The following is a 19,850-nucleotide window of genomic DNA, read 5'->3' as shown; positions in this document are numbered from 1 at the left end:
CTAAATAAATAACAATTGACATTATTACCAACACCTTTATATCTGCAATCAGATTGTTTATCTTTATTTTGAAATGTTTGTTTGTATAAAGAATCTCATGGGATCTCATGGGCTTAACCTGTACCTCTTAACCTCTGCTCTTCGAACTGTCAAATTTAAGTATTTACAGCTGACTTAAATTAATTGATATATTTATATCCTTTCAAAATGTAAACATGGAAAATTTGGAAGCCCATGGGGCGTAGCCCAAGGGAGATATGAAAATTAAATGATATAATATTGCATTGTCATCCATTTGTGAGCTATGTTTCAAATTTCAAGTCTCTAGCTCATCAGGAACTTAGTTTAAAATTGATATAAAAATTTGTAGGAAAGCAAGCTAATAAAAGCAAGCCCATGGGGTGTAGCCCGAGGGAAATATGAAAATTAAATCATATAATATTGCACTGCCGTCCATTTGTGAGCTATGGTTCAAGTTTCAAGTCTCTAGCTCATCGAGAAGTATCAAAATTTACAAGAAAGTGAATTAATAAAAACAAGCCCATGGGGCATAGCCCAAGGAAAATATGAAAATTAAATTATATAATATTGAATTGTCTTCCATTTGTGAGCTATATTTTAAGTTTCAAGTCTCTAGCTCATCGGGAACTTAGTATAAAATTGATTGCAAAATTTGTACCAGACAAGAAAGCGAGCTAATAAAAACGTTTTAATAATAGCTTAACGAAAGCCGGTATTTCTCTGAAGGTTCTTGACCAAAATATATAGGATTAGATAACTATAACTGGTGAAATACGTCTTAAATTGATATAAAATCAATTATAAAATCACAAACAGAACGTCATACGGAAATCTAGGCACTTTAGACCCATACTTATACGGTATTTTATGTTTGTCTTAGCCCAGGGAACAAGTCCACAAAATATAACCAGACAATTTGGAAACACCCTGTATATCTTTTTTCATATTTAAAAGTGTATTAAATTGTTAAAGTAATGAGGTAAAATTTGTAGTAATCGTTAAAGGCCACTAACCAAGTGAAAATGTAGGTACGTGGCACATCTGTATGAAGCTTAATGTGTGTAGATTTGACGAAAGTTATTAGTATGAGATTATTACCTAAGGAATCTGCCCCACAGGCCGATTTCCTAAGTGTTCTACCTTTTACACATTCAATTCACAACAGATGATAAACAGCTGTTTAGTAAATAAACCAGCTGTTTGAAAATTATTTTATTGTTGTTTCGTTTACACTGTTCATTTGAGAGTTTAGCAAGACCAGTACTACACAGATGCAAAGTTTCCTTGCACTGGACTATAGTTGTTGGATATGACTGGACTATAAATCTTTATAGCACGTGTTTCCACTCATTTCATTTTTAATGTAATCAGATGTTTCAAATATTTGTGCAATTTTCAAAGTATTCATCCGTTTAATCTAAACAGACATATCATCCATAAAGATAACATGGCAATCTTAGAAGGCCACTGGGGCAGAGCCCCGATGGAAAATAAAAAATGTATTGTTTGATGGCAAATCTACGCGCCAAATCACTTTTACTAAATCACCTATATCTTTTTGTTGTAAACGAGCTATCAGCACAATTGTTTTTTCTTTGAACTCCCCGTTAAATTTACTTTAATAAAATAACCTTACATGTAGCATAATCTCTATTGGGTGGGGTTTTATATGTGATACAAAATGAATATTATTTTATTTATAACTAGCTAGTCACATATAAAACCCCGCCCAATAGAGATTATGCTACATGTAAGGTTATTTTATTAAAGTAAATTTAACGGGGAGTTCAAAGAAAAAACAATTATGCTGATAGCTCGTTTACAACAAAAAGATATAGGTGATTTAGTAAAACACTACACTTTCAACCTGGTGTTTATGATGGGAGAGGGGTGGGGGTTTAAGGGGAAGCATGGGGGGGGGAATTCGGGGAACTTTCAGAAAACACCCTTCCTATCATACACTATTACCATGCAAAAATCAGCTTTACATCTTTCATGTCTTTGTTGGCCTTGATTTTGAACTTGAGTTACTGGGCTATTAACCCAACAAAATTAATGAATTAAGACGTATTTGACATCGTATTACAAGTACAAATTGTTGTTATCAAGATAACGAGAAACTCCATTTAAAAAATGAAAAAAATGTTGGTGTTTAAAAATTGTGGTACTTTCCTGTTAAAGGTTGTTTTTAATTTGTTTTATAATTGTTTTTATAAGTTCTTTAAAATATACCTAGATAATCATGTAGTTGCAAATAAAATTAATAACACATAAGTAGAATAAATGCCACACAACTTAGTTTACAAATTAATAGTGAGGATTTTTGCAAAAAGACCACTTGCACATTAATTAATTCAAATATTGATAGTACTATAAAACGGTTCTTTAAATGTGCGAAATATGTTTTGACTTGGCGTGGGATGTCGGCAAGCAAGATTTATGATAATTTGTGGCAAACTACTCCAAGACCCTAGCATGTGCTCAACTCCAAAGCAGGTCAAAAGGTTTGAGTACATACTAGATTAGTTTAAGATGAATTAATATTAAAGCCTCAGTGTTTTTGTTTGGTTAAACGACTAACTCGATTATCCGCCCAAGACTAATCTTGCTATCTTCTCTATCTGCTACCTTCTCTATCTGCTACCTTCTCTATCTGCTACCTTCTCTATCAGCTACCTTCTCTATCTGCTACCTTCTCTATCTGCTACCTTCTCTATCTGCTATCTTCTCTATCTGCTACCTTCTCTATCTGCTCCCTTCTCTATCTGCTACCTTCTCTATCTGCTACCTTCTCTATCTGCTACCTTCTCTATCTGCTACCTCTCTATCTGCTATCTTCTCTATCTGCTACCTTCTCTATCTGCTACCTTCTCTATCTGCTACCTTCTCTATCTGCTACCTTCTCTATCTGCTACCTTCTCTCTCTGCTACCTTCTCTATCTGCTACCTTCTCTCTCTGCTACCTTCTCTATCTGCTACCTTCTCTATCTGCTACCTTCTCTATCTGCTATCTTCTCTATCTGCTATCTTCTCTATCTGCTATCTTCTCCCATATAAATTGCCCTCAACACATACGAAAATTAGTAGACCCTTCAAGATCCTAATTAAAATAAGGTTATTTCTCCAATTTGCAAGGGTGGGCGCAAGTATTTTTTTCAATTTTGTTAATTGCGCCAACTGACCTGAGTCAGGTAGTTGGATATTCCTGAATTGCGCCAACTACTCCTGGGAGCCACTCGATACGTTCATTAACTGCACCAAGTGGCGGCCCTCTTTGACGGTATAATTGAGTATTTTAGGTTAGGTTAAGTTAGGATAGGTTAGGATGACACGTAAACAAGAACATCCATTCTGCAGGGACTCATCCCTAGCTGGCTTGGGCTTGGTGCAACTAAGGAACATTTTTTAGGACCCTTTGAGGGCTTGGTGCACTTTAGGAACTCTTTAGCGCAATTTATGTATGAACATTTGCGCCTACACGAAGAAGAGATACATAGCCGAAAATTGACCCTTTCAGCCAGTTTTAAGATAGCAATTTCTTAGCCAAATTTCTAACGACAGTTTAGTAGTTTAGAATTGAGATCCGTAAAATTTTAAGTTTTAAAACGTTTAGAAACGACAATGAGAACCGTCTATGTTTTGCGTCTGCAGGAAAATGCTTGCTTCTTGTTTACATGTAATAAATCTTTTATCACTTATCAAGTTGACTTCTTTTATCAGTATTTTGTTTGCTGATCAGAGTTTCAACTAGCATTATACGTATTTTTCTTCCTAGTTCATCATGAAGACCCAACATGCAGTTTTGTTATTTGGTGAGTGATAATGCACTTTTAAGCTGCAACAATCATATTCATTGATAGTTTTAACTACATAAGTAAATATTATTAACAATTTAAGGTGATGATGTCTAGGTTCGTATTTTAACTCAAATACGAGTGAAAAATTAGTGTAAAATCATTTACTATCGGATGCTGAAGTGGACTTCCCATCTATATGGATCAGCTGTCGCCAATTTTTTATTGAAAAAGAACATAGTTGTTTGAGCAAGTCTAAAATTCTATTTTGTAGCTTAAATTTTGTTGCTGACATAGTTTATGGGTCATGACCGTTGCCAATAAGTAGTTCAACCTTGGTAAAAAGTTCTTGTACTCAACAGAAATCAGTAATTTAGGTCAGCGCAATCTGTAGGTGGCTCTCATAAACTACGACCACGACGATTTTGTTTAAAAAACTCGTGACAACTTTAACATGGAGACGGATTGTGTAGTTGCATAAATAGTCAAAGGTAGAATGGTGTGAGATGATCTGTGTAGCTTTGTTACTGACTAAGATCAGCTGTTTCATTAGTAAGGATCATTAAAGCTCAATGATCAGGAACATCTGGGTCCAGTTTTGAACCATTAAAAAGCTACTAACCTTTCTCAGGATCGAACCAGCGACCTTTTGATTGTTAGGATACGTTAAAGACCTAATCCATGTTGCACGGTATTATAGTGTACCATGTTGAAATATTTATTTGATTATGGGAAAGTGGTGACGGACAAACTCTAGTATACATCAGCTTTAAAGATAGTATATAACACTAATTTGTTCTTCCTAAAACAACGAAAAATGCGATGGATCTGCTATGCATTAGTCATATTTATGACTCGGAGTACACCTCTCCGATCAATAGGGTTAAATAAAAAATAATATTCAAAAATTGTATAGTTTTATGTTACATTGATTTTATTCCCAATTCCCAACCTTTAAAAAGTTGGTGAACATCTTCTAATAAATAATAGCATAATAGGTCTTGATAAAAAAATAGCTTGCTGGTCCAAGAGTTTTCTTCAGATAGGCTATACCTTTGACCTAACCTATTCATAATGAATATAGTACAGTAAGTCTGTTTAACTTAACGATTTTCTGCATTAAAAGCTGGATACTAACATTAACTGGCACAAACGAAATGTTGATTGGTTTTTATTTTTAGTAAAACTCTATGACATGTTAAAGATAAACCAGAAAATCTGAATGGACAGTTCAATCATTTTTGAACCGCTTCAGACAACAATAAGTAATAAAATTAATTTTTTCGGCGGCAAAAACCATTTAATGAAATAGCAACAGTATAATTTTTACGTAAGGAAACATCGCCTTCTCATTTCTTATTTTTCCAAAGAACCTAATAATATAACAATAACTGTGGTTCCGGAATTGTTATGCAATAATATTGGATAAAACTTCTGGGACCCACCTTTAAACCTCAAATTATTTTTGAACAGAGAAATCATTATGATGTAAAATGTTTTCTAATGTTGCGGTAACGTAGCTATATTACTATGTATATTATTATGTCCCTTTTGTGCTTGGATAAAATGTATAATTGAAAAACATCTAGCCAGTAATTTTGTTATACGGTCGAGACAAAGTATTTCCAGTATTTCCACATAGCGTTCTGAGTTTACAGTGCCGGGGGTGTTCCCACTTTCGTCCTCAAAAACATATGATCCGATGACTCCAAACCGTGCCACACCACACTACAGTACAACTACAACACACTACAGTACAACTAGTACAACAGCTGACTTATTACAAAACAGAAACAGTCAGGTTTTTTTGGCGCACCCTTTATAAAGATCATTTCACACCATACTCCCCTCATATTTATTTTTGGTTAAAATACCGGTACGCACCTAGGAGGCGTCCCTATCTCAATTAATTTATTATTTATTTGAAACCAAACTTATATTATTCCAAAACCGAATACATATTTAATATGGGAAAATGTTATACAGAATGTTCCGTAAGTAAATGAAAAGAATTCAGGAGTAGGTTTATAATGTTTAAACATGTTTTCAAAAAATACCTCGTTATCAAAATATTTGTCATTTGGATTGTGTTTCAAATTTATATCTCAAGAACTGTTTAGGGTATATTTATGAAACTACACAATTTCATTAGGACATGATGTGTTTACGAAAAACACAATTTTCGGCGCAAAATAAGGCAAATCGCGACTGTAAGGCCTTTTTTTGGCCTGGCATGTAGCCTACATCATTGAGTATTTAATGGTCCTGGCCTAGGAAACTGCTGATTTTAGACACTAGCTTCATCATAGCCTTAACTACAAGGCTGTGGCGTTGGTGTGTGGCAACGTTGCAGTGGCCGGCCTATTGCAAACGTTAAGCATAATTGTTACCCAGAAGATCCATTACGAATGAGTGCAACAGCTGTTTGAGTAGGCCGCGGCTGCGACGTTGCCACTTTTGTCTCGCCACGATCTAGTATTAGAGGAGGCCGTGCTATCACTCGCTAAACACTTATCCTTCACTCAACTTCACCTTCATGATGTGTACCGTATCGGCTTAGTACTGTCATAAAAAAAAGAAATATAGACCGTCAGCTGTGCTGTGGTTACCATAGGTTCTGGCGCACACCGCTGGGAGTGCCATGTAGTTACGGCCTACGCGCTACGTAACTACATGGCGCTCCCAGCGGTGTGCGCCCGAACCTATGGTAACCATGGTAACCACTGAACGACTGACAGTGTATATTTAATTCTTTTTGTCTATAGTACTGTATGTCAAATCTAATGTAAACCATATGCATAAGATGTGACTTGTATGAGTCTCGCCGTATTTCCTCTGAGGTGCAAATTCTGTTGCAGGAGTTCTGTTGGTCGTACAATGTCTAAGAGGGGTTTTAGCGGAGGCCGAGGCTGACGCCGACGCGTCTTGGCAGGTCGCCTCCGGCCCCCTCGCTGGTAAAACCATCCACGGCCCCCGCTCCGCCCCCGCTCCCGATGCCGCCCCCGCTGCCGCCCCCAAACCTGACGAAGATGAAGCAGAAGAGGAAGACGAGGCTGGCAGCCCTCTAGATCCTCTCTTGTCTATATTGGCCGCCATCGGGATAAAATTATAAAACCAAAATGACATGTGGAAGTTTGAATACCATTAAATTGTAACTGTTATTCATTGTTAATTTGAAAATGTTTTTATATTTTGGGCACCAGCCCATGATTCGTATGTAATTTATTATCATATTGAAATTTTTTTTACTGTTTCTAGGATGTTTTTGTTATAAACCCATATTCCAAGCAATTATGAAAGGCCTCACTAAATTGATGCGATTTTTGGTGGTGATTTGTAGGATAGAATTTTGTTTGTTTTCAGTGATACTGCTCAGGTAATAAAAACGCAGAGTTTGATGAATAAAACATTTATTTAAAGTCCATATATAGCGTACAATTGTTCGTTGTATATACACAATTCTATTACATAAATAAGTGATGGCCGTATTAGGTAACTACAGGTGGATGGTTGTTTGGTTGACACATTTTTGCCCACACTAAAAATTGTATTTTCACTACCCCCAGTCCATAAAAGTATGAGTGCCTAGATAAAATATATTAAAAAAAAAATAAAAAAGGTAATCAACCATAGACAAGTTATGGACCATTATGATATCGTGAACCATCATGAAACTGGCTTTTATACATTGCACTGGTTTTCTAAAAACAATATCAAATAACTATCTAAATATATTATTATGTTGAATCTGCCAGAGTTTGGTGTCATTTAAACTTATTTTACTCGTGTCCTTGTAGAAGTCAATTTCAATTAATTTATTTTTGAACTTCATAATTCATTTGTACAATTTTAAAACTACCTGTTTGTAGTAGTCTATATTCTTGCAGATGTTCTGTTGTTTTGAGAAGAGGCTTGGAACATCCAAAGAAATATGATATAAACAATCAGCAAGAAAAAAGGCTACTATAAAAAGGTAGCTCAAAAATAGTCCTATCTCTTGACACTGAGAAAATAAAGACGGAGGGGAAATGTTTGATGTTAAAAAATCCCATTATGTTTAGCTTCCAAGTCACAAACAATAATACCTTAATCATTAACGACAGTTTATATGATTGAGAGTTTATTGATTGAGTTGATATGATTTATAGTTGAGTTTCTATGAGAATGAGAGTAACATTTTAGTAGCTTTTTCTGTAAAATTACTTCCAATAAGAAGTCTATAATCATAGAATAGGGGTTCTGAATTTGGGACTGAGTCTTACCATGATATTTAAGTTGGTGATGAACCCAGGACTCTATTTGATAACGAGTCCCTGATTATTGGTTATTTTTGCTGGAGCGTTTGAAAGTGAATCTGTTAATCTGTCTCCATCATCGGCTACACCTCCTACGTAGAAGCTGTGGTTCTTCTTGGACACTAGCTGAGTCCCAAAGCACAAAACATCTCAAATTGGGCAAACTTTCGTAACAAGCTCTTTTTGTTGTAAAATTTTACTTTCCATGCTTAACAATGTATTTTATTTACTTGGGATTAATTTATTTCAGCAATTCAATTGTCACTGTATTATCAGTGTGTACGCTGTTAAAATACTGTGTTGAAGTGTGTTTGATAGTTAAAAATAAACAGTACTTTTACTTATTTTCTTCCTTTTGATTGATAGACACATATCATTATGTCCTTTATATTTGGGAAATGCGTGTACTGAAAGTGTTGTTCACTGTTAAGAGTGAACGTTTGATATAGCTAAATTATATAGTTACGAAATGTGAGCTGTTTGAGGGGAAGTTTCTCTGTGTCTCCTTCCACTTTTTTCTGAATGTATGTATATTTCTGCACAGCTGATTGATATTTTTAGCTTAATTGCAGCTCTCCAGCTGTTGTATCCAAGGTAGGGTGAGGGGCGAAGGGATGGAACTACTTCCCCTAAAACCACCTAAATTTTGTGAACGGAGTATAGACAGTCATACATTTCCTTTATCGTTATCTGATCCAAAAAAAATATATTACATTCTACATGCTACTATCTAATTTAAACGATATTGTGAATGAGATTCAATCCCCCCTAACATCTCGTTTATAGCTAGAAATCTTTGGTTAGTAATGTTTGCTTCAAAGTTTATACATACCTGGTTCTTGGTTTAAATTCATTTTTTTTTTAACTTAACAAAATAAAATGAGCATATTGAGGAAGTCTATTAAGTGGGCTACAACCTTAACGGCCACTTGTAGGTCGATTCATGAAAGTGGGCGTGTAAGTCGGGATTATAAGTGAGTGTGGAAATCGGATAATTCTTTAGGACTTAAGGCTTTTAGCCTTTGGAAGCTTCTTTCCATTGAAAGTAGCACACATTGAGAAGGGAAGAGAATTGGTGAGCTTCTAGTTCCATCAAGATAGTTCTAGTTCCATTAACATTGACATACCTCTAAAACACAAATCGCGTATACAAAAACACAAAAATATCATCTTCTATAAATAATTATTTTGATAGTAATCAAGTAATATATTTTTAGTTAAAAATGTATGACAAATTTCCGTTTTAAACCTTTTGTAACTGTATAACTATTCACTCTAGCAAAAATTATGATGATTGCTATTCTTTGAAATTTACCGTAGGTTTTTTTAATTAACATATTTTTCGCAAAACCACATATTTTTCAAACTTTACATTTCACAAAAAAATAAATAATGTTTTTTTTTTAATATGTGGGGAATACGCTAACAACTAAATTATTAACTCCCCCCTCCCTTTCATGCTCAATAATATCATATATCATAGAAGGATATCGTACAAGAATATCATGCTCAAAATGGTGTAAATTTTTACCACCAATATTAGGACTATATTGAATGGTTGGGGTCGGAGTTGAGCTTTCACTATGGATTTTTGAGGTTATAGTCTGTATGATTAAACCTCTGGGGACTTCCCTGGGGATTTGGAGGGTCAGAAGACATGTTTCATCATGCAGAGTCAGATTTAGACCTTTAACTGTAGTCTACAAGGCCGTAGAACGATTGGCACACATTTTTAGCCGATTTGGAATAGCACGACTGGCATAATCATTAGAGAGGATTAGGAGAGTCAACCTGTAAGGTTCGGAAAGGCACGATTGGCACAACAGACCGGTAAGGAAGTATCAGGCAGGTAGCCAGAATGCGGGAAAATGGAAATTGTGCTGTCCCCACAAATTCCCTGGTGTAGTGCTAATTAGAGTAAGCAAGGTGTAAGTTTGCGCGACAAATCTGCAGCTACGGTCACTGCGCTAGCTGGATCCAAATAAAACTACACTAACCTAACTTAACCTAACCTAACCTAACTTAATCTAACCTAGCCTAACCTAACCCAACCTAACCTAACCTAACTTAACCTAACTTAACCTAACTTAACCTAACCTAACTTAACCTTTAAAAATACGCAATATTACCGGCAAATGACTGTCGTAGCAGAGTTTTCGAGGAATTTTAAACTTCCCGTTTTCCCTCGTTTAATGGCGTCTACCTGGTCGAGCGGTTGTGCCAATCGTGCCTTTTTCCAAGCATGCGTGTTGACCCTACTTATTCCGCTCAAATGATTGTGTCAATACTGCCATGGGCAGAAGATCCAAAAATGTGTGCCAATCGTCCCGTTACCGTCTACAACTGGCCTGTCTGGTTAATTATTGTCCATGGTCCATGCTATAGCGGTTCCTATACTTACTTCGGATTCGTTCAACAATCACATTCTTCTCAGTTCTAACGTCACCAGGCCATCTTGTCCGAGGATCTCCTCAAATCTGTGACAATTACTCTTACTTAAACAATGCAGGCCTTTTTCCGGGACATCTTTGTGGCTGTTTCACCACAGAATTAAAAATATGATAAGCATTCCTGCAACAACAAAAAATTAAATAATCATATAAAGCAGTACAAGATTAAATTTATCAATACGAGTATATTTACAAATTTAACACTAGTTTTTTTGCATTAACGCTGATTAAAGTTTCATAGTCAAACTAGTTTTTACTACATTGAATGTTTTCATCGACTTTAAAATTAAAATAGAATATTTCGTCACTAGAGCGTAAAATACCTCTTTTCGATGACAACATGTTTAAAAAAAATTTACCCGTACCTATATACCAAGGCAAAAATGTGGTTCGGATTTCACTATATACGTTATTAGTTCCGTTCAGTGTCGCTAGGATCGTGTTTTTGTTTACACATTCTTTCTTGTTGTTTCGGTTATTTTAAACCTCGTTTAACCAAAACGATCGAATCGTAAAAAAATTATTTGTCCCTTAGTTATGTAAACAAACAGTTAAGTAGACAAATCAAGAAATTTACCCTAAAATAATAGAAACAATGTATCGTTGACACTGGCACCCTAAGTCACCAACATGAACTAGACACGAAAAACGTGCGTCAACTTTTACAATGGGATGGAAGTCTACTTGTGTTGGTGTGGTTTGCGGATATAAACAATGTATGTAGAATGTTACTTGCCATAATATTCCATTTTTCAATGTTGAGGATATCTATATGGATCCATAGATATTCAGAAGCTAAAAACTATGATGAAGTTTTTTTCCAACCATCTTCATCAAGTATTAAAGTCATTGGCTGTACAATATACTGTTTAAAAAGCATTACGGAATCCCAAACGTGTGATTTCATAACTAACTAAGGGGTTTGGTTAAGAATCTTGTAAACAAAGATGCAATGGAATCTAGTAGGAGAATTGCACAATTCTTATATTTACCTGAGTAAATGCTCTCTTAGCAAAGTTCAGCAAAGTCTTGACTTGAACTTCCTGAAGTAGCAGAGACCACGCCACTGGGACCACTAGAATCAAAGTCACCAAAATAAATTGAGGCCATAATCACACGATCAGCTGGTAATTAATATGTAGTCTATTAGAACCTGATAAGTTTGAGGGTTTGAGCCTCATAGAGCAGGCCCATAATTATAAAATCCCTCTCTATAAAGTGCAAGAAGCATTTCATGTAACAATTGAGGAAACAGCGTTTATAGGGTATTTCGACCCTGCTGAGTCGAAATCTGCCTGTTGCCAAAGCGAAATTTGAACCGGAAGTGCGGTATCCAAGATGGCGGCCAAAACTCTGTTTTCCCTATATCTCCCTTGTTAGTTGGCCTAAAATAATGGTTTAAACTTGTATATAGGGGGTTTTCAGATGCCAAATACATTACAACACTCAAAATTTACTTAAATTAAGTTTTGAGGGCATATCTTCCAAAATGGCACCCAAGATGGCCACCGAAAACTCTAATTTTCGCATATCTCCCTTGTTTTTTGGCTTAAAATAATTGTTTGGACATCTGCATAGGGGTTTTCTCGGATGCCAAACACATTGCAACACCCAAAATTTACTTACATTAAGTCTTGGTGGCATATTCCAAGATGGCACCCGAGATGGCCGCCAAAAACTCTTATTTTCGTATATATATATATCCCTGTTTGTTTGTTTAAATTAATTATTTTAACGTCTAGAAAGGTATTTTCTCGTATGTTAATCGCATTGCAACACTCATTATTTACTTCCTTTGAGTTTAGGGGACGTATGTTTCCATGATGGCAATAAAAACTTTGTTGTGCTTACGTGAGCTCCGTGCTTATTATTGTATTTAGTGAAACAAGTCAGATATCTATTAGTGGCTGAATATGTGCTACTATTTTTGAAATGTGAATTTAAATTTTGCATTTAATGTTAAAGGAGAAGGCAAGTTGTTTTGTACTCTGGTGGCACCATAGATAACGTGTAGTCCAACAGAATATATAAAAATTATATTTTAGACCATACTAAAAATCCGAAAGAGGTGGTGCATGTAAATTAAACTAAACAAAGGTACTTTAAAACATATTAATAAATAATAATAAACAATTTGGTTGTAATATGATATGGTTATACGGTTATAATATGCATAAAAATGTTTACTTTTCCTACAGTTACCAAACAATGTACATGTTCTCTCACTGATTTGAGAAAGCAAAGTGGACAATTCGCTCATCAGTCTAATTACTTTGTCTCACTCCAGATTTGCAACGTGAAGGAATGAAAGTGGCCAATTCGCTCATCAGTGAGACAATGTTAACATTGCTCACTAGTTGTACAAATAACTATTCTTTTCATAAACAAACTTTTATAGACGGTTGGAAAACAAAAGATGTTACCTTATTAACAATTATTTTGTACACATGTATACAATTTCCAGTTCAAGCCTCTCAAAATTTACAGCAAAATCTGAACATAAATTACTGATTGGTTTAAAACATAGAGATTCAAAATTAATGAAACTAAATCCGTCCACATGTATTTTACTCTAAATATAAATTCTTGTCTTCCTGTCACAATAAGCAACACCTAGCTTCCTGAAGTAACTGAGGTTAAATACTTAGGTAAGGTATCCATTTAGATAGGAAATTAACATGGAAAACACAAATTTGGAGAAAACGGCAACAGCCTACAATATGTTGAACAATAAGTAAATTCCATGCAATACAACAAAGTAACTTTTGAGCATTAAAAATAGCTGTTAAGCACTGTCAGCAACAATATTTTCCGATAAAACACTTTTCAAAATTCTGAAGGGCAGGTCCAGAATTGATGGCATGTAAACCGTATCCTTGTTGTTTAGTAAGTTCAATGCTAAATGATTTTTATGACATTCTAATTTCGAAATATATCTTTCACTTAAGTTAACGATTTCGTCCTTAACTGTAGGGATCTTAAGGTCTTCATGTAGCGTTCTATTGGTGACATACCAAGGTGCATTAGTTATCTGTCTCAGCATTTTTGATTGGTATCTTTGTATAATTTCGATATTTGAAGTACTCGCCGAGCCCCAAAGTTGCACTCCGTATGTCCATATTGGTTTCAATAACGTTTTATACAACAATAATTTATTTTCTAGGCTTAGTTTTGATTTTCTTCCGAAGAGCCAATTTAACTGATTAAATTTTAAATGTAGTTGTTGCCGTTTTCTCCAAATGTGTGTTTTCCATGTTAATTTCCTATCTAAATGGATACCTAAGTATTTAAATTCAGTTACTTCAGGAAGTTGGGTGTTGTTTATTGTGACAGGAGGACAAGAATTTCGATTTAGAGTAAAAAGAATGTGGACAGATTTAGTTTTTGTTAATTTTGAATCTCCATGTGTTGAACCAATCAGAAATTATGTTCAGATGTTGCTGTAAATTTAAAAAAGCTTGAACTGGAAATTGTATACATACATACAAAAATAACTGTTAATAAGGTAACATCTTTTGTTTTCCAACCGTCTATAAAAGTTTGTTTATGAAGAGAAAGTAAACATTTTTATGCATTGCTACGAAATAATTATTTGAGGTAAGTACAATTTGCAATCCTAGGTTTATTCAAACTTAGAGCAATAGGAAGAATTTGAACCATTCGTTAAATAATCACGGCAAACGCTACTCGTTACGTTTTCTTAATTATTAAATGTGAAAATAACGTATTGCGTTTACTGTTTAACAGTTAACAGTGCAATATCATTATTAATTTTATAACCAAATTGTTTATTATTATTTATTAATATGTTTTAAAGTACCTTTGTTTAATTTAAATTACATGCACCACCTCTTTCGGATTTTTAGTATGGTCTAAAATATAATTTTTATATATTCTGTTGGACTACGCGTTATCTATGGTGCCACCAGAGTACAAAACAACTTGCCTTCTCCTTTAACATTAAATGCAAAATTTCAATTGACACTTCAAAAATAGTACAACATATTCAGCCACTAATATATATCTGACTGGTTTCACTAAATACAATACGCACGGAGCTCACGTAAGCACAACAAAGTTTTTATTGCCATCTTGGAAACATATGTCCTCAAAGCTCAAAGGAAGTAAATAATGAGTGTTGCAATGCGATTAACATACGAGAAAATACCTGTCTAGACTTAAAAATAATTCATTTAAACAAACAAACAGGGATATATATATATACGGAAATAAGAGTTTTTGGCGGCCATCTTGGGCGCCATTTTGGAAGATATGCCCTCAAAACTTAATTTAAGTAAATTTTGAGTGTTGTAATGTATTTGGCATCTGAAAACTCCCTATATACAAGTTTAAACCATTATTTTAGGCCAACTAACAAGGGAGATATAGGGAAAACAGAGTTTTGGCCGCCATCTTGGATACCGCACTTCCGGTTCAAATTTCGCTTTGGCAACAGGCAGATTCGTACTCAGCAGAGTCGAAATACCCTAAAAACGCTGTTTCCTCAATTGTTACATGAAATGCTTCTTGCATTGCTTTTTTTTTAAAACGGGCCTAGTCTATCAAGCCTTGGCGGTTGCCGAACACGAGTTCACCTGCGAAACTGAGGTGATTCATCTTCAATTCTGACTTCATTGGGAATCTGGATGTCACAGTCAGGATGCCGAGCCTCCACTATTTGGTATTTGGTCACTCGTGAAACGTCGTTGTTGCTAACTACTGTAGAACGTTGTAATGCTGGAGTCCCTGGAATATTGAACCTAACAGAACGTCTTTGATTATTAAAACATTGGAGGATGTTACTGTCTTGTTCAACATCTTTGGTTTATAACTCGCTAAATGAATTAACAGCAGTGGTATGGTACTGAAATAAATGAAGAATATTTGCTTCGACTGAAAAGGGTGTGATTGAAGAAAATTTAGCTAATCAGACGTTTACTTTGTAAAATGAATGTTATGAACAATATAATGATAATATAGTAAAAAAAGGGTATATAGCAGTAAGAGTCTACTGAGGTTGAAGATTTAGTCTTAAGATTCACGGCCATTACTGAATTAAAAATGTAAAAAAAAATATTTTTTCCTACAGTCACCCGACAATGTTGGCTTCCTTGTACTGTTTATAGAACAGAAAGCTGCTAATTGCTGCATATTTATACTTTGCCGTACGGTTTATACTTTGTCGTACGGTTTATACTTTGCCGCACATCAGGATTCCAACGAAACAACACAAAACAGTGTGGTTCATTTTCAAGATGAGCTCGATCGTATTGCTCAATCATGTCCTGGTTGAGGTTCGTTCGCTACGCTCACTCACCTTAAGATTGCAAATTAGCTGTTGTCATAAATTAAAAAAAAATTGTGCTGCACCCAGTTGGTAAACCTATAACTTTTTAATGCTATTGAACATCACAGAATCAAATTGTTTAATTGAACCAGCTGTCAAGATTCTTTAATTCCATTTAAATATGAGTACTCATGAGGTTAACATGAGAAACTCCAGAGCCACTGGGGCGGAGCCATTTTGATGGATCTGCACTAAACTTCACACAAACCGTCCTTAAATAATGCTTAATAAAGCCTGAAAGTTTCATTACAATCTGTCAGCGGTTTCGGAGTCCATAAAGGATAAACAAACAAACAAACATACATTGGATTTTATCTTATATATTAACAGGAAAGCTTTACCACATATTATGTTTCTTTACACCCTTTTTTCTCAGCTCGCGTGCATCGCAGGGAAAATCTACACATACCTACTGTTAGAAAGATACTTTCCTGTAGATGTGCAGAATCCCTTTAGAAATTAAAATAGGCTCAAAAATAACCACAAAAAATGAATTTGAAAACTACAAAAAAATTACATGGGCTTTATGGGTTGCCATGCTGGTGACGAAATAACAACAAAATATAAACCGAAAATCAAAACAAATGGGGAAATTCCAATCACATGTTTTATTTAAAGCGATGGGTGAAAATAGAGAAGCCTGTACATAACATATTTTTGGTCGAGTTTTCGACCACTGGACGACCTCTAGTTTATATTAATTGGTAAACATTCAAACTATCACTTTAGAATTATTGTTTTGACAGGATTCACTATAGTCCTAAGTTAAAATTAACTCGTATGGATTTATTAGCATCTATAGAAAAGAACGAGTAAAAACTCATGTTAGTGCCTTTCAGTTTATAATTAAATCAGTTTGATTTGTTTTATGATATTAGCAAACCCCCCCTCCTTTCTTTTCTTTTCTTGTATATAAATCAATGTACATTGTATGTATCCCAGCTGATTTATTCACACAAATCACTATCAGAAAGCATTAATGACTCATGACTCATGGGGGAATTTTTTGAAATTCAAAAACTTTTTCAAAAATATAAACTATAGGCCCTACTAACAACGAAGCAGCAAAACTATACATTTTTACTGATTCTAAGATTGCTTTGTATTTAATATAAAAATTAATCTTCTTTAAATTGTTTTATTAGAGGTTTTGATGGATCTGTAAATTGACATCATCAAGTTTACTTAATTTATAAGCCTAATTTGGCCCTAGGAAAAATATTTGCCTAGCGGGTACGGCAATGGCACATATAACGATAGGAAATCAGCTGATAAAAAGAAAAACATGAAGCCAGTTTGGATCTGACAAAACACGATCATTGCATTTCTGAAATAATCTTGCTATTTAAAATGTAAGCGAGTAAAAAAGAACTTACTTACAACCCCTTAAGAGAAGATAAGCCTGAAGTTCACATAAGATCACAATTTAAGAATCAAATACTACCTAGCAATACTAAAAGTATATTTCCTGTTGTTTCTCAATTTACAATAACACACACGGGTTGCTACACTTTTCCTCCTAGCGATAAAGGTGTTATCAATTATGATAATTGTACATGTTTACTAACATTACTACCATGTTTACATTATTAATATCTGATAAGAGAAGCAATTTTCTGTTATGGACAATCGTCTAACAGCGCTTAATTGAGCAACATGAAAACATCTTACGCACTTCTTTTTTTGGGTAAGTAACTTTGTTGGATTTATACAGTGTTTGTTAGGATAAATTTCAATATGAACTAATAAATCGTGGGGAATAGATGGCGAATAAATCAATAAAAGATAACACAAACTTATGATAATACAGATTGAAGGAGGGTATAAAATGCATCGTTTTGGTAAAATGGAAAAAATTAACAGGGGCAATTAATTAATCTGTTACACATACAACTTTTATATATCTATTTTAAAACAATGGATCTTATATTATTAGTTCACAAACGATGATTTTGTATTGTATAACCACTCCAAGATGCACAACAATACAACAGCTGTATGTCACGGTACTGCATACAGAATAAATTGATTAATCATTATATGATTAAACGAGAAAACAGGTAAAAATAAATATTCTTTCTACGCAACGATTTCTTATATATTTAGCCACAGATATATGAACGGACTAGTGGCTCTGCCCGTGCTTTGCTACGCGGTAAAAATGCAGAAAAGAATATTTCGGGTTTAAATTCTACTATAAGAAACAGTAACAATACACTTACCAGGAAACATAGGCAAAGCTTAATCGTACTTATTATAACAGGAGCACTGCTGGTGATGTAGTGTATGATCACAGTCCTAGCTGAGGCTGTAGAGTCAGCTGCCTCAGTACCATTACTAGACCTATAGTGTACAACAATAACTGAGGTAAAATATTGTTACAGGAGCACTGCTGGTGATGCAGTGTATGATCACAGTCCTAGCTGAGGCTGTAGAGTCAGCTGCCTCAGTACCATTACTAGACCTATAGTGTAAAACAATAACTGAGGTACAATATTGTTACAGGAGCACTGCTGGTGATGCAGTGTATGATCACAGTCCTAGCTGAGGCTGTAGAGTCAGCTGCCTCAGTACCATCACTAGACCTATAGTGTAAAACAATAACTGAGGTACAATATTGTTACAGGAGCACTGCTGGTGATGCAGTGTATGATCACAGTCCTAGCTGAGTCTGTAGAGTCAGCTGCCTCAGTACCATCAATAGACCTATAGTGTACAACAATAACTGAGGTACAATATTGTTACAGGAGCACTGCTAGTGATGCAGTGTATGATCACAGTCTTAGCTGAGGCTGTAGAGTCAGCTGCCTCAGTACCATCACCAGACCTATAGTGTACAACAATAACTGAGGTACAATATTGTTACAGGAGCACTGCTGGTGATGCAGTGTATGATCACAGTCCTAGTTGAGGCTGTACAGTCACCTGCCTCAGTACCATCACTAGACCTATAGTGTACAACAATAACTGAGGTACAATATTTTTACAGGAACACTGCTGGTGATACAGTGTATGATCACAGTCCTAGCTGAGGCTGTAGAGTTAGCTGCCTCAGTACCATCACTAGACTTGTAGTGTACAACAATAACTGAGGTACAATATTGTTACAGGAACACTGCTGGTGATACAGTGTATGATCACAGTCCTAGCTGAGGCTGTAGAGTCAGCTGCCTCAGTACCATTACTAGACCTATAGTGTACAACAATAACTGAGGTAAAATATTGTTACAGGAGCACTGCTGATGATGCAGTGTATGATCACAGTCCTAGCTGAGGCTGTAGAGTCAGCTGCCTCAGTACCATTACTAGACCTATAGTGTACAACAATAACTGAGGTAAAATATTGTTACAGGAGCACTGCTGATGATGCAGTGTATGATCACAGTCCTAGCTGAGGCTGTAGAGTCAGCTGCCTCAGTACCATTACTAGACCTATAGTGTACAACAATAACTGAGGTACTTTATTGTTACAGGAGCACTGCTGGTGATGCAGTGTATGATCACAGTCCTCGCTGAGGCTGTAGAGTCAGGACCTGCACCTGACGCCGTTCCCGTCGCTGCTGCCGATGAGGAGGATGGTGGTCTTCTAGGAGGATTCCTTATCCCTGGACTTCTATAAGCGTCAATTGACGAATGCATCCCACAGTCATATTTGAAAAAAATAATTTAGTTTCATTAATATAACATTTAAGTGAATAAAATACGGTAGCAATTATTGCCTAAATTGTTGTTATGTATCATTTAAATCCTACTACAATATAAATTGTTTGGCAATTTTTATCAGCCCTTTGATACAAAATTGAACGAATTTTGCAATGGAATTTGGAAATGAAATCTTCCATTTTTTCCTTAGGAGGAGAATTCTTTGATTAAATCAGGGAGTGTTCTATTCTATTAGCTTTTACAAATGTACAGGCCATCCTGAAGGACCTTTATACTCTCT

General features: G+C 35.2%; 1 long non-coding RNA gene across 1 annotated transcript; it reads left to right on the top strand.

The window, feature by feature from the left end:
- Positions 1-17,448: 17,448 nt before the first annotated feature.
- Positions 17,449-19,631, top strand: LOC129004458 (uncharacterized). Its single transcript, XR_008491716.1, has 2 exons — positions 17,449-17,594; positions 19,381-19,631. It is a non-coding gene; the product is annotated as an uncharacterized LOC129004458 (long non-coding RNA).
- The last annotated feature ends 219 nt before the right edge of the window (positions 19,632-19,850 follow it).

Source organism: Macrosteles quadrilineatus, unplaced genomic scaffold (genome assembly GCF_028750875.1).
Source record: "Macrosteles quadrilineatus isolate MER2022 unplaced genomic scaffold, UCM_ALF_1.0 Scaffold_9__3_contigs__length_116548681, whole genome shotgun sequence".
NCBI classification, from domain to species: Eukaryota; Metazoa; Arthropoda; class Insecta; order Hemiptera; family Cicadellidae; genus Macrosteles; species Macrosteles quadrilineatus.
This window is presented reverse-complemented; position numbering and strand designations above follow the sequence as displayed.